This window comes from Mytilus edulis, chromosome 4, assembly GCF_963676685.1.
Source record: "Mytilus edulis chromosome 4, xbMytEdul2.2, whole genome shotgun sequence".
NCBI lineage: Eukaryota > Metazoa > Mollusca > Bivalvia > Mytilida > Mytilidae > Mytilus > Mytilus edulis.
Genome location: NC_092347.1, coordinates 48189473 through 48202629, shown reverse-complemented (window position 1 = coordinate 48202629; position 13157 = coordinate 48189473). Strand labels below are relative to the sequence as shown.

At 33.2% G+C, this 13157-nt stretch overlaps 1 protein-coding gene across 1 annotated transcript in view; it reads left to right on the top strand.

Moving 5' to 3' along the window:
- Window positions 1-9360: 9360 nt before the first annotated feature.
- The window catches only part of LOC139519851 (threonine synthase-like 2), a 37415-nt gene continuing 33618 nt past the window's right edge, over window positions 9361-13157 (top strand). The window contains exon 1 of the mRNA XM_071312128.1: window positions 9361-9481. The gene's annotated coding sequence lies outside the window, so the exon portion shown is untranslated. The remainder of the gene's footprint in view (window positions 9482-13157) is intronic.

The following is a 13157-nucleotide window of genomic DNA, read 5'->3' as shown; positions in this document are numbered from 1 at the left end:
AATCAGCATTTTCAAGACAGAATAGTTTTTAAAAACTCAAAATAGATGAACAAATTGTGAAAAATCGTCTTTAAAGGGCAATAAATCCTTATGGGGTAAATTGACGATTATGGCCATATATTTAAATTGAGAATGAAAATGGAGAACATGTCAAAGAGACAAAAACCCGACCAAAGAGCAGAAAATAGCCGAAGGCCTTCAATTGGTCTTCAACACAGCGACAAAATCTCCGTACGAGGCACTATCTCTACACAGTCAAGGTAACCTCGTTGGTTGATATGTATGGCGGAAGTTCATGTTATACATCCACATTCTTTCAACATCTAAGCTGAGAGAAGGTCGTTCTCCACGTGTTTTCGGCAAGGGAATTATTTGATATAACTTTAACCTTCATTTGCATTGGGGGTAAATTTAAATGGAAAATACTAGCATTTCTGCTTTAAGACCTCGGTGCTCATTTGATATTTGCCTTAGTGAGTTTCATAAAAGACCTAGGTGGTCATTTCTTTTATTCGTTTTTTTACATTTGCCTCAGAGGCAACATTAAATGGAAAACACTGGTCTTGTTGGCTTTATGTCCATTATGGACCGAACACAAAGACGCTTGTACTATAATAAAATTTCAAAAATGACTTAGATTATATAGCTACATTCAACAGAGATTGCATAGATGCTTCAAATAAAAATAGTAATGTGCAAAATGACCTGGTACAATTCTAATACATCAAAGGTGACGACAGTTAATTTGCTACAACATATTAACTGGAGTTCGTTGAAAAAAGCACTGAGCATTCTAAGCTGGTATAATATTTCAAATTTGACAACGTTACAGTAATAAGATAATAGGCTGGGTGTTTATACATCCCAAATAAATAGCAGTTTGATAGTGTTTAAATAATAATAATAATAATAGATTTTGACAAAGGTTAAGTAATTGAACGTGGCTGCGTACTTGTACATCCCAAATGAATATGGCCTTGCGATTTTAACTGGTACAAGTCAAGAAAATCAAGAGATGACAAAGGTAAAGAAATAGCAACTGAGACAGTGTAGTAATATGCAATATAACCTAAAGGAAGAGCACTGCGCGAATAAGAGCTATAACTTTTATTTATCCCATTTGGGAACGGAAGTGACGATGTCCTTAACTGACGAAAATAATTCGAACTGTCATAAATCACGTGACAGTGATGTATGTTGTAAAAACTTTAGTCAGCATGTAATAAACATTTCACAATCTAATATAGAGGAAATGTTTAGTTTCAACAATTCCCTTTTTTCTTGTTAAGAATCACTCACCCGTATTTTTTTTCTATTAAATCTTTCATCAATGTTATTTTTGCTTTTCAAAACATATTGATGAGTGGCTTTAAAATGCCATTTAAATACTTTTCTAGTGGTCATTTTTCTTCAAAAAGCAAAAAAAATATAATCAAATGCATTTGACTCCTATGTTCATTTAAAGCCATAGTGGCAATGTTACTTGACGTACAAGAAAAGAAAATACAAAACTTATATAAGATACTTTGAAACTCAGTCAGTAAATGTTCGGCTAAAAATTTAATCAGCATTTTCAAGACAGAATACTTTTTAAAAACTCAAAATAGATGAACAAATTGTGAAAAATCGTCTTTAAAGGGCAATAACTCCTAATGGGGTAAATTGACAATTATGGCCATATATTTAAATTGAGAATGAAAATGGGGAAGATTTCAAAGAGACAAAAACCCGACCAAAGAGCAGACAATAGCCGAAGGCCTTCAATTGGTCTTCAACACAGCGACAAAATCTCCGTACGAGGCACTATCTCTACACAGTCAAGGTAACCTCGTTGGTTGATATGTATGGCGGAAGTTCATGTTATACATCCACATTCTTTCAACATCTAAGCTGAGAGAAGGTCGTTCTCCACGTGTTTTCGGCAAGGGAATTATTTGATATAACTTTAACCTTCATTTGCATTGGGGGTAAATTTAAATGGAAAATACTAGCATTTCTGCTTTAAGACCTCGGTGCTCATTTGATATTTGCCTTAGTGAGTTTCATAAAAGACCTAGGTGGTCATTTCTTTTATTCGTTTTTTTACATTTGCCTCAGAGGCAACATTAAATGGAAAACACTGGTCTTGTTGGCTTTAAGACCTTGGTGGACCGAACACGAAGACGCTTGTACTATAATAAAATTTCAAAAATGACTTAGATTATATAGCTACATTCAACAGAGATTGCATAGATGCTTCAAATAAAAATAGTAATGTGCAATATGACCTGGTACAATTCTAATATTTCAAAGGTGACGACAGTTAATTTGCTACAACATATTAACTGGAGTTCGTTGAAAAAAGCACTGAGCATTCTAAGCTGGTATAATATTTCAAATTTGACAACGGTACAGTAATAAGATAATAGGCTGTGTGTTTATACATCCCAAATAAATAGCAGTTTGATAGTGTTTAAATAATAATAATAATAATAGATTTTGACAAACTTGTACATCCCAAATGAATATGGCCTTGCGATTTTAACTGTACAAGTCAAGAAAATCAAGAGATGACAAAGGTAAAGAAATAGCAACTGAGACAGTGTAGTAATATGCAATATAACCTAAAGGAAGAGCACTGCGCGAATAAGAGCTATACCTTTTATTTATCCCATTTGGGAACGGAAGTAACGATGTCCTTAACTGACGAAAAAAATTCGAATTGTCATAAATCACGTGACAGTGATGTATGTTGTAAAAATCTTAGTCAGCATGTAATAAACATTTCACAATCTAATATAAGGGAAAAATGTTTACTTTCAACAATTCCCTTTTTTCTTGCTAAGAATCACTCACCCGTATTTTTTTCTATTAAATCTTTCATCAATGTTATTTTTGCTTTTCAAAACATATTGATGAGTGGCTTTAAAATGCCATTTAAATACTTTTATAGTGGTCATTTTTCTTTAAAAAGCAAAAAAAGAAAATAATCAAATGCATTTGACTCCTATGTTCCATTAAAGCCATAGTGGCAATGTTACTTGACGTACAAGAAAAGAAAATACAAAATTTATATAAGATACTTTGAAACTCATTCAGTAAATGTTCGGCTGAAAATTTAATCAGCATTTTCAAGACAGAATAGTTTTTTAAAACTCAAAATAGATGAACAAATTGTGAAAAATCGTCTTTAAAGGGCAATAAATCCTTATGGGGTAAATTGACGATTATGGCCATATATTTAAATTGAGAATGAAAATGGAGAACATGTCAAAGAGACAAAAACCCGACCAAAGAGCAGAAAATAGCCGAAGGCCTTCAATTGGTCTTCAACACAGCGACAAAATCTCCGTACGAGGCACTATCTCTACACAGTCAAGGTAACCTCGTTGGTTGATATGTATGGCGGAAGTTCATGTTATACATCCACATTCTTTCAACATCTAAGCTGAGAGAAGGTCGTTCTCCACGTGTTTTCGGCAAGGGAATTATTTGATATAACTTTAACCTTCATTTGCATTGGGGGTAAATTTAAATGGAAAATACTAGCATTTCTGCTTTAAGACCTCGGTGCTCATTTGATATTTGCCTTAGTGAGTTTCATAAAAGACCTAGGTGGTCATTTCTTTTATTCGTTTTTTTACATTTGCCTCAGAGGCAACATTAAATGGAAAACACTGGTCTTGTTGGCTTTATGTCCATTATGGACCGAACACAAAGACGCTTGTACTATAATAAAATTTCAAAAATGACTTAGATTATATAGCTACATTCAACAGAGATTGCATAGATGCTTCAAATAAAAATAGTAATGTGCAAAATGACCTGGTACAATTCTAATACATCAAAGGTGACGACAGTTAATTTGCTACAACATATTAACTGGAGTTCGTTGAAAAAAGCACTGAGCATTCTAAGCTGGTATAATATTTCAAATTTGACAACGTTACAGTAATAAGATAATAGGCTGGGTGTTTATACATCCCAAATAAATAGCAGTTTGATAGTGTTTAAATAATAATAATAATAATAGATTTTGACAAAGGTTAAGTAATTGAACGTGGCTGCGTACTTGTACATCCCAAATGAATATGGCCTTGCGATTTTAACTGGTACAAGTCAAGAAAATCAAGAGATGACAAAGGTAAAGAAATAGCAACTGAGACAGTGTAGTAATATGCAATATAACCTAAAGGAAGAGCACTGCGCGAATAAGAGCTATAACTTTTATTTATCCCATTTGGGAACGGAAGTGACGATGTCCTTAACTGACGAAAATAATTCGAACTGTCATAAATCACGTGACAGTGATGTATGTTGTAAAAACTTTAGTCAGCATGTAATAAACATTTCACAATCTAATATAGAGGAAATGTTTAGTTTCAACAATTCCCTTTTTTCTTGTTAAGAATCACTCACCCGTATTTTTTTTCTATTAAATCTTTCATCAATGTTATTTTTGCTTTTCAAAACATATTGATGAGTGGCTTTAAAATGCCATTTAAATACTTTTCTAGTGGTCATTTTTCTTCAAAAAGCAAAAAAAATATAATCAAATGCATTTGACTCCTATGTTCATTTAAAGCCATAGTGGCAATGTTACTTGACGTACAAGAAAAGAAAATACAAAACTTATATAAGATACTTTGAAACTCAGTCAGTAAATGTTCGGCTAAAAATTTAATCAGCATTTTCAAGACAGAATACTTTTTAAAAACTCAAAATAGATGAACAAATTGTGAAAAATCGTCTTTAAAGGGCAATAACTCCTAATGGGGTAAATTGACAATTATGGCCATATATTTAAATTGAGAATGAAAATGGGGAAGATTTCAAAGAGACAAAAACCCGACCAAAGAGCAGACAATAGCCGAAGGCCTTCAATTGGTCTTCAACACAGCGACAAAATCCCCGTACGAGGCACTATCTCTACGCAGTCAAGGTAACCTCGTTGGTTGATATGTATGGCGGAAGTTCATGTTATACATCCTCATTCTTTCAACATCTAAGCTGTGAGAAGGTCGTTCTCCACGTGTTTTCGCAAGGGAATTATCTATAATACTAAAATTACGAGGTCCTATTTGTCAGCCGTCATCACGTAAAAACGACGAATAAAAGAATTCAACTTTATATACAACTAATATAGTACAAAGGTGTAGATTAAAAATTACAGCACTCCAGGCCCTTTTGTTTTCCACGTAATTAATATTGCCAATAATTAGGAAGTTCCGGGTCGAGTCCGATACCGATACCAATAGTATAATGACCTGTTACCTATTACCGTATCTACATACGTTCCGCATCTGACAGGCGCACCACCAAACGGTGTATTCAGGATTAATATGCTATATAGACGGCTCATAATCACAGGGTTGACACTACTAAATTTTCAAATTGTACCTATTGTAGTATTTTAATCCGTAAGACTTTCTAAGATAACAATACGAATACTAAAAATCTGGATTAAAAATAAGTTTCAATTTGTTAGCGGGCATGACATAAAACAGCGAATCAAAGAATTCAACTTTATTTATAACTAATATAGGACAATGCTGTTGATTAAACAATACTCCATTCCAGGACTTTTTGTTTCCAAATAATTAATATTACCAATAATTGATAAGTTCCAGTTCGACGGGTTCAAACAGAAAGAAATGAAAGCAGAGAAAATTGTGTATCTTATAATCGGCATGACTTTATCAGATGACAGTACTAATACTAAAATAAGGCTTGCGCATAGTTATATACTTTAATTCAGTCACGGACCCGCGATATCACGGGTGTGTTCTAGTTTAATGTAACTTTAACCTACATTTGCATTGGTGGCAACTTTAAATGGAAAATACTAGCATTTCTGCTTTAAGACCTCGGTGCTCATTTGATATTTGCCTTAGTGAGTTTCATAAAAAACATAGGTGGTCATTTCTTTTATTCGTTTTTTTTTTACATTTGCCTCAGAGGCAACATTAAATGGAAAACACTGGTCTTGTTGGCTTTAAGACCTTGGTGGACCGAACACAAAGACGCTTGTACTATAATAAAATTTCAAAAATGACTTAGATTATATGGCTACATTCAACAGAGATTGCATAGATGCTTCAAATAAAAATAGTAATGTGCAATATGACCTGGTACAATTCTAATATTTCAAGGGTGAAGACAGTTAAGATGTTACAACATATTGACTGGATTGCATGGTAAAAAGCACTGACCATTCTAAGCTGGTATAATATTTCAAATTTGACAACAGTAAAGTAACAAGATAAGAGGCTGGGTATTTAACCAGAAAGATTTGGACAATTGGGAATTATAAATAACTAAATTAAGAAAGGAAGTCAGATCAGACAGCATATTTTAAGTGCTAAAATTACAATTTGTTTATCCGTTTATCTAACCTTTTACGTTTCTTTGTGTTTAATTAATTCTATCGTTAAATATATGTTTGTCGTGATGGAAATAACTCTGACAATGACACGTTAATCCGTTGGACACGAATCCTTTTCTATAGTAACTGTTTTTATATATGCTTTTGTATGTTATTTTGTGGTCAGTTTATGTCTTAGGTTTGGTACTGTCCGGACCTTGCTAATAGTTTAAAGTATTGATATTCCGTCTTTGAATTACTATAACACGGAGAACTCCCTGTTATATATTGGTGGAGGTACCCGCGGCACGATTTTGAGCTAGTTCACCCAAACTAGTATATGCATACCTCCAGAAGGAACAGAATGGAAGAAACCTTGATTTACCAGCCTTGCAGAAATGGACATCCGTTTCCAATCACAAAAGAAGATACCTGTTTGGACTTTCTGTGCAAATATTACGGTAAGACATTGAACGTGTTCACCTACCATCGGTGTTATGCAGCTAACGCTTATTGTTACAAGTGCTGACATCATGGCTATTTGCCCGTATGTGCAATTTTCACGTTAAGCCATGTGAACACCCCAAACTGAAGAAGAAATCGAAATCAAAAATTCAGAGAGACTGAACGAATGAAGAAGTTTATTGAGAAGAAACAAATGTCTCAATTTCCATTTCAAGGACTTGAGGATAAGGAACTCTCTGCTTTTACATGCTCCATACAAGAAGAATCCGCGAAACAGCACATCAAGTTAAAATTGTCTAACCGAAACTTCATCAAAGAAATTGCTGTGCTTAAGTCTGAAAATTCTAAATTGGATATCGTAGTGAAAGATAATGTGATGTTAAGGAACAATTTGGACAAATTAAATTTGGAACGTTTAGAACATGGCCGGATAATTCAGAAGATCGAACGCATACAAGTAGAACTAAAAATTTTGAAAAGGAAATCGTGCGGTAAAATAAGGAAAACAATAATTTAACTAACACAAGATACCGTTTAACCATGGATTTAAAAGTAAAGAGATGCACGACTGCCATTTCATCATAACACTTAGACCTACCGAATTAGACTATTTACCGGATTTGTTATCACATACGCAACACGACGGGTGCCACATGTGGAACAGGATCTGCTTACCCTTCCGGAGCACCTGAGATCACCCTTAGTTTTTGGTGGGGTTCGTGTTGTTTATTCTTTAGTTTTCTATGTTGTGTCATGTGTACTATTGGTTTTCTGTTGTCTTTTTCATTTTAAGCCATGGCGTTGTCAGTTTATTTTAGATTTATGAGTTTGACTGTCCCTTTGGTATCTTTCGTCCCTCTTTCAGGACGAAATTCAGCGACTAAAAGTACAACATATTAACGATATACGTGAATATCAAGATTTGCTTTCTGAACTTTCAGTCGCCGAAAATCAAAATAAAAGTTAACGTTCAAACTATCGTAGTTTATGTCGTAGGTATGGTACTATCCAAACAACTCGCATCAAAAAACACGACGAGGAGGTTACCCACGAAAATATCCGAGTCAAAAAGATTCAAATCGGCAAACTCGGAGACCGAGTTTAGGTGGAGTAGTGGCGATTATAACCAGGAAGATTTGGACAATTGGGAATTATAAATAAACCCAGTTCAGACAACATATTTTAAGTGCTAAAGTTACAATTTGTTAATCCGTTTATCTAACCTCTTACGTCTCTTTGTGTTTAATTAATTCTATTGTTAAATATATGTTTGTCGTGATGGAAATCACTCTGACAATGACAAGTTAATCCGTTGGACACTAATCCTTTTCTATATATATATATATTATATATAGTAACTGTTTTTATATATGCTTTTATATGTTATTTTGTGGTTAGTTTATGTCGTAGGTCTGGTACTGTCCGGACCTTGCTAATAAAGTTTAAAGTATTGGTATTCCGTCTTTGAATTACTATAACACGGAAAACTCCCGGTTATACGTATTTAAACATGCGAAAAAAATAGCAGTTTGATCGTGTTTAAATAATAATAATAATAATAAATTTTCTCAAATGTTAAGTAATTGAACGTGGCTGCATACTTGTACATCCAAAATAAATATAACCTTGCGATTTTAACTGGTACAAGTCAAGAAAATCAAGAGACGAAAAAGGTAAAGAAATAGCAATAGAGTCAGTGTACTAATATAGACACTATACGTATATTGTTTTTATACTGAAATCGATAAAAAAAAGATTTAAAAAAAATTAAAATATGAAACAAATATTATTAAAAAAAAAGTGTTTGGAATTTCCCCCTTGGGGTACCATTTTGGGGTATTTCCCTATGAGCGTAGTCTAGGCGGTAAGCATTGACAATTTAAGGAATTAGAAAGGGAAAATGAATTTAATAAATAACATTTGATTAACATGGTATGTAAATTACTAATTTGAAGACATAACAGGTTTAAATTCATAAAAGTTTAACCATTGTTACTACACGTTGTCATGGTTGTGACGTGATCGACGTTTTAAGTAGGCGGGGCTTATAGGTGAGTTGAGGTCATTGACGTATAAAGCTAGCTTTATCTGTATAGTAAAATAGCTGATTGCAGTATAAAAAGCTTTAGTCAGTATGTGCTAAACATGATAAATCTCGTGACAGTGGTGTATGCGGGAAAAGCTTTAGTCAGCGTGTGCTAAACATGATAAATTTCGTAACTGTGATGTTTGTTGTCTATATATATATCACAAAGATTATTTCTTTATCCTGCACATATATACAAACTAAAATAAGGGCTTATAAATTGAATTATTCAATAGTTAGTCTGTAAACATCTTTCCCTGAACCCTGTCTTATACAGTTATGTTATATGGGTTTTTCCCGGTGTATAATTCTTTATTATGATCACCTATTTAAAACCACCATGATACACACTGTTTATTTCTGTCAATCATAAATTTATAATAATATGTTTGCAAGCATACTAAAGGTGGAAAGACTAAATATAATCAAATATACTAGATCAATCGCCTGACAGGTGTTGTTAAAACCCGGACTTTGCTGCACGTATGACTTTGTTGATAATACACTTACAAATTAAACAAATAAACACCGTCCATTGACTAAAATAAGTTTGGAGTTAATATTCAGGACGTCCTACACTTATGAAGGTAATTTCTTATGATGTATTTTCCCTCAAAGTATTACATGTGTGTAGTTTGAACTAACAGTTACTTTAAGTATTCACTTCACATAAAATGACAACTATTAATTAAATAAAAGTGTTGTATCATAAAGTACATTCAAGGTCATCACCCTTCATATAATGTTCTATCAAATGTATACACATCACGTTTGCGCGCAGTTTTTAGTTTTTATAACATTTGAGTGCAATTCAGTTTAAAAGTAAACACACGTATATTAAAAAATGTACTAATTTTAGTTAATCACTTGTAGATTATTTTCAGTTTCCGTTATTTACGATAATTTATTTTACAAACTTCGTTTAATATCAAATTGAATTATGGAACGCCGTAACAGCCTTATGGTACTTCATTCCTTATCAGGATGAGGTTTTTAAAATTGAGAAAGGAAATGGGGAATGTGTTAAAGCGGCAACCCGATCATAGAGCAGACAACAGTCGAAGGCCACCAATAGGTCTTCAATGTAGCGAGAATTCCCGCACCCGTAGGTGTCCTTCAGGTGGCCCCTAAAAATATGTATACTAGTACAGTGATAATGGACGTCATACTAAACTCCGAATTATACACAAGAAACTAAAATTAACAATCATACAAGACTAACAAAGGCCAGAGGCTCCTGACTTGGGACAGGCGCAAAATTTCGGCGGGGTTAAACATGCTTATGATATCTCAACCCTCCCCTATACCTCTAGCCAATGTAGAAAAGTAAACGCATAACAATACGCACATTCAAGAGAAGTCCGAGTCCGATGTTAAAAGATGTAACAAAAGAAAATAAATAAAATGACAATAATACATAAATAACAACAGACTACTAGCAGTTAACTGACATGCCAGCTCCAGACCTCAATTAAACTGATTGAAAGCTTATGTCTTCATCATATGAATATCAGGCACAATCCCTCCCGTTAGGGGTTTAGTACCATACTATCATAAAATATATGCTTTCTTTATTATGATGAGGTTTTTCTCTATTATGATGAGATTTTTCTTTATTATGATGAGGTATTTTTTCTATTATGATGAGGTTTTCTCTATTATGATGCGCTTAATACCCAAACAGTTCCCGTGTCGTTGCACTCAACGATACTGTATAGGAACCTCTTTTTTCATGGATTTTTTTTTTTTTTAATTCATGCATATATTCTGGGAGTTGAAATTCATTAAATAAAAAGACTGGAATCGATATATCATAAAGTAAATTCAAGGTCATCACCCTTGATACAATGTTCTATCATATATATACACATCACGTTTGCGCGCAGTTTTTTTTTATTATTACATTTGAGTGCCATTCAGTTAAAAAGTAAACACACGTATATTAAAACGGTGTACTAATTTTAGTTACTTGTAGATTATTTACAGTTCCCGTTATTTACAATGATTTATTTTACAAAATTCGTTTAGAATCGAGCCTTCTATTTCATACTATACATTTTCCAAAAAGCTGAATACAAAAGTTTTATCTGGCACTTACGGTCATAATTAAGTTGTGATTCAGAAATAAAAGGCTTCTTTTTCCACCTAGTAAACTTGATATTAAAAATATAGCGCAAAACTTGAGGAGGGGTTAATTTCATATGCCTAACTTTGAACAACGATCTTTAAGATATAAAAAAGAAGATGTGGTATGATTGCCAATGAGACAACCGTCCACAAGAGACCAAAATGACACAGAAATTAACAGATATAGGTCACCGTACGGCCCTCAACAATGAGCAAAGCCCATACCACATAGTCAGCTATAAAAGGCCCAGAAATGACAATGTAAAACAATTCAAACGAGAAAACAAACGGCCTTATTTATATAAAATAATGAACGAGAAACAAATATGTAACACATAAACAAACGACAACAACTGAATTACAGGCTCCTGACTTGGGACAGGCACATACATACATAATGTGGCGGGGTTAAACATGTTAGTGGGACTCCAACCCTCCCCCTAACCTGGGACAGTGGTTTAACAGTACAACATAAGAACGGACTATAAAAATAATTTGAAAAAGGCTCAACTCATCACATGGACAAATATACCGTGGCCGGGTACTTGTACATCCCGACAACAAAAAGACACAAGGCACAGATCTGAGAGTACTCGCAGTTAACTGACAGATAGTTCAAAGCCACTAACAACTAATAAAAAAATCATGCATCTAAGACTAAATTATCAATCCGTACACATCCAACATCCATGAGTCTAGAAAAAATCACTTATTTAAGCTTGCCGAGAATGAAAGTAGAATGTAATAAAATTTTAAAAGGTGGATTATCTAGACTTAGAAAGGTCGTTGATCATTGTAAGGCACATGCAATTATAGATTTTTTATTCATCTACAATGTATAGTATATAATGGTACAGATAGCTGAAAAATGTATAAAATCCAGCCCAAACAAATTGTACGCGAATCTCCTGTTTTAAATGGACACTACTTTCTGTCTCTATACTGCACGAATAAAAAGAGAAAAAAAAATAGCAAAAATTTTTTTTAATAAAAAGCAAATAGAAATTAGGAAATATATGCATCAAACTCTGTTAAGTCATTTTTAAGTTGCAACAAACAAACGAACTATGTAAATTGGACATGCTTTGAAACTATATCTGCCCTTGAATTTTTATAAGATGATATTTTTGTTCGCTTTTAGAGATTCCGTATATCGTCAAGTTATCGGAATTCCAATGAGTACTAACTGTGCACCACTTATTGCGGACCTGTTTTTGTAATGTTATGAGTTACAATTTGTGACTAAAATCAGCAAAGACCCAGCGAAACAACATCTGAAACAAAATATTTGGATGATATATTGGCTCTAAATAATGACAACTTCAGTATGTATACTAAAGAAATGTATCCTGTTGAACTAAAACATACAATGACCACTGCCCTTTCCTTTCCTCGATCTTGATATCTATATCATTAAAGGAGCACTAGCTACGAGATATATAAAAAAATCCAAAGTTTGATTTTTTTTCTGTTTAATCAATAATGAAAGTCAAATAGTGAAATAACAATTCGCTTTTTGCAGCCAAAAAGGTTCAATTTTGTCAAATTACGCTAAGAAACATTGATAATTAATTATTCACTTGCAAGTGAATGAGTCGACCGCAACGCATGCATCGTACGTGTACTGGTTATTTAAAGAAAAAATGTCAACAATGAAAGTGAAACTATGGTAAATCATTTTATTACTAATTCAATGCACATAAAATCATTCTTATACGGTTAAAAACAATGAGAAACATCTATTTTTAATCTATAAAATAAAATCAAACAGACCTATAAAAATCCAATTGCACGTGTTGGTTTAGTCTATTCATATCTTTATTTATGTTTACATCGCTTATATAGTCATCTGAGGTCAAATCGGTAGTTAATTAGATGGCGTCTGGACTAAAATACACACGAAACGAACCTATATATTATCTACCCCATGCTCTGTAAACTGTTTATTTTAGACTTTTGATAGTTTGGATAAATGTTTTGCATTGTTATAAATCAAATATGAGAATTTTAGTCAAATCGGTGACCATGAATTTGACAGCTAGTGCCCCTTTAACGGGAAGCTTAATACAAAAAATTATGATAAAAGAGGTGATTTTTCATTTCCTATCGTTAATTATCCATTTTTTTTAGATGTTT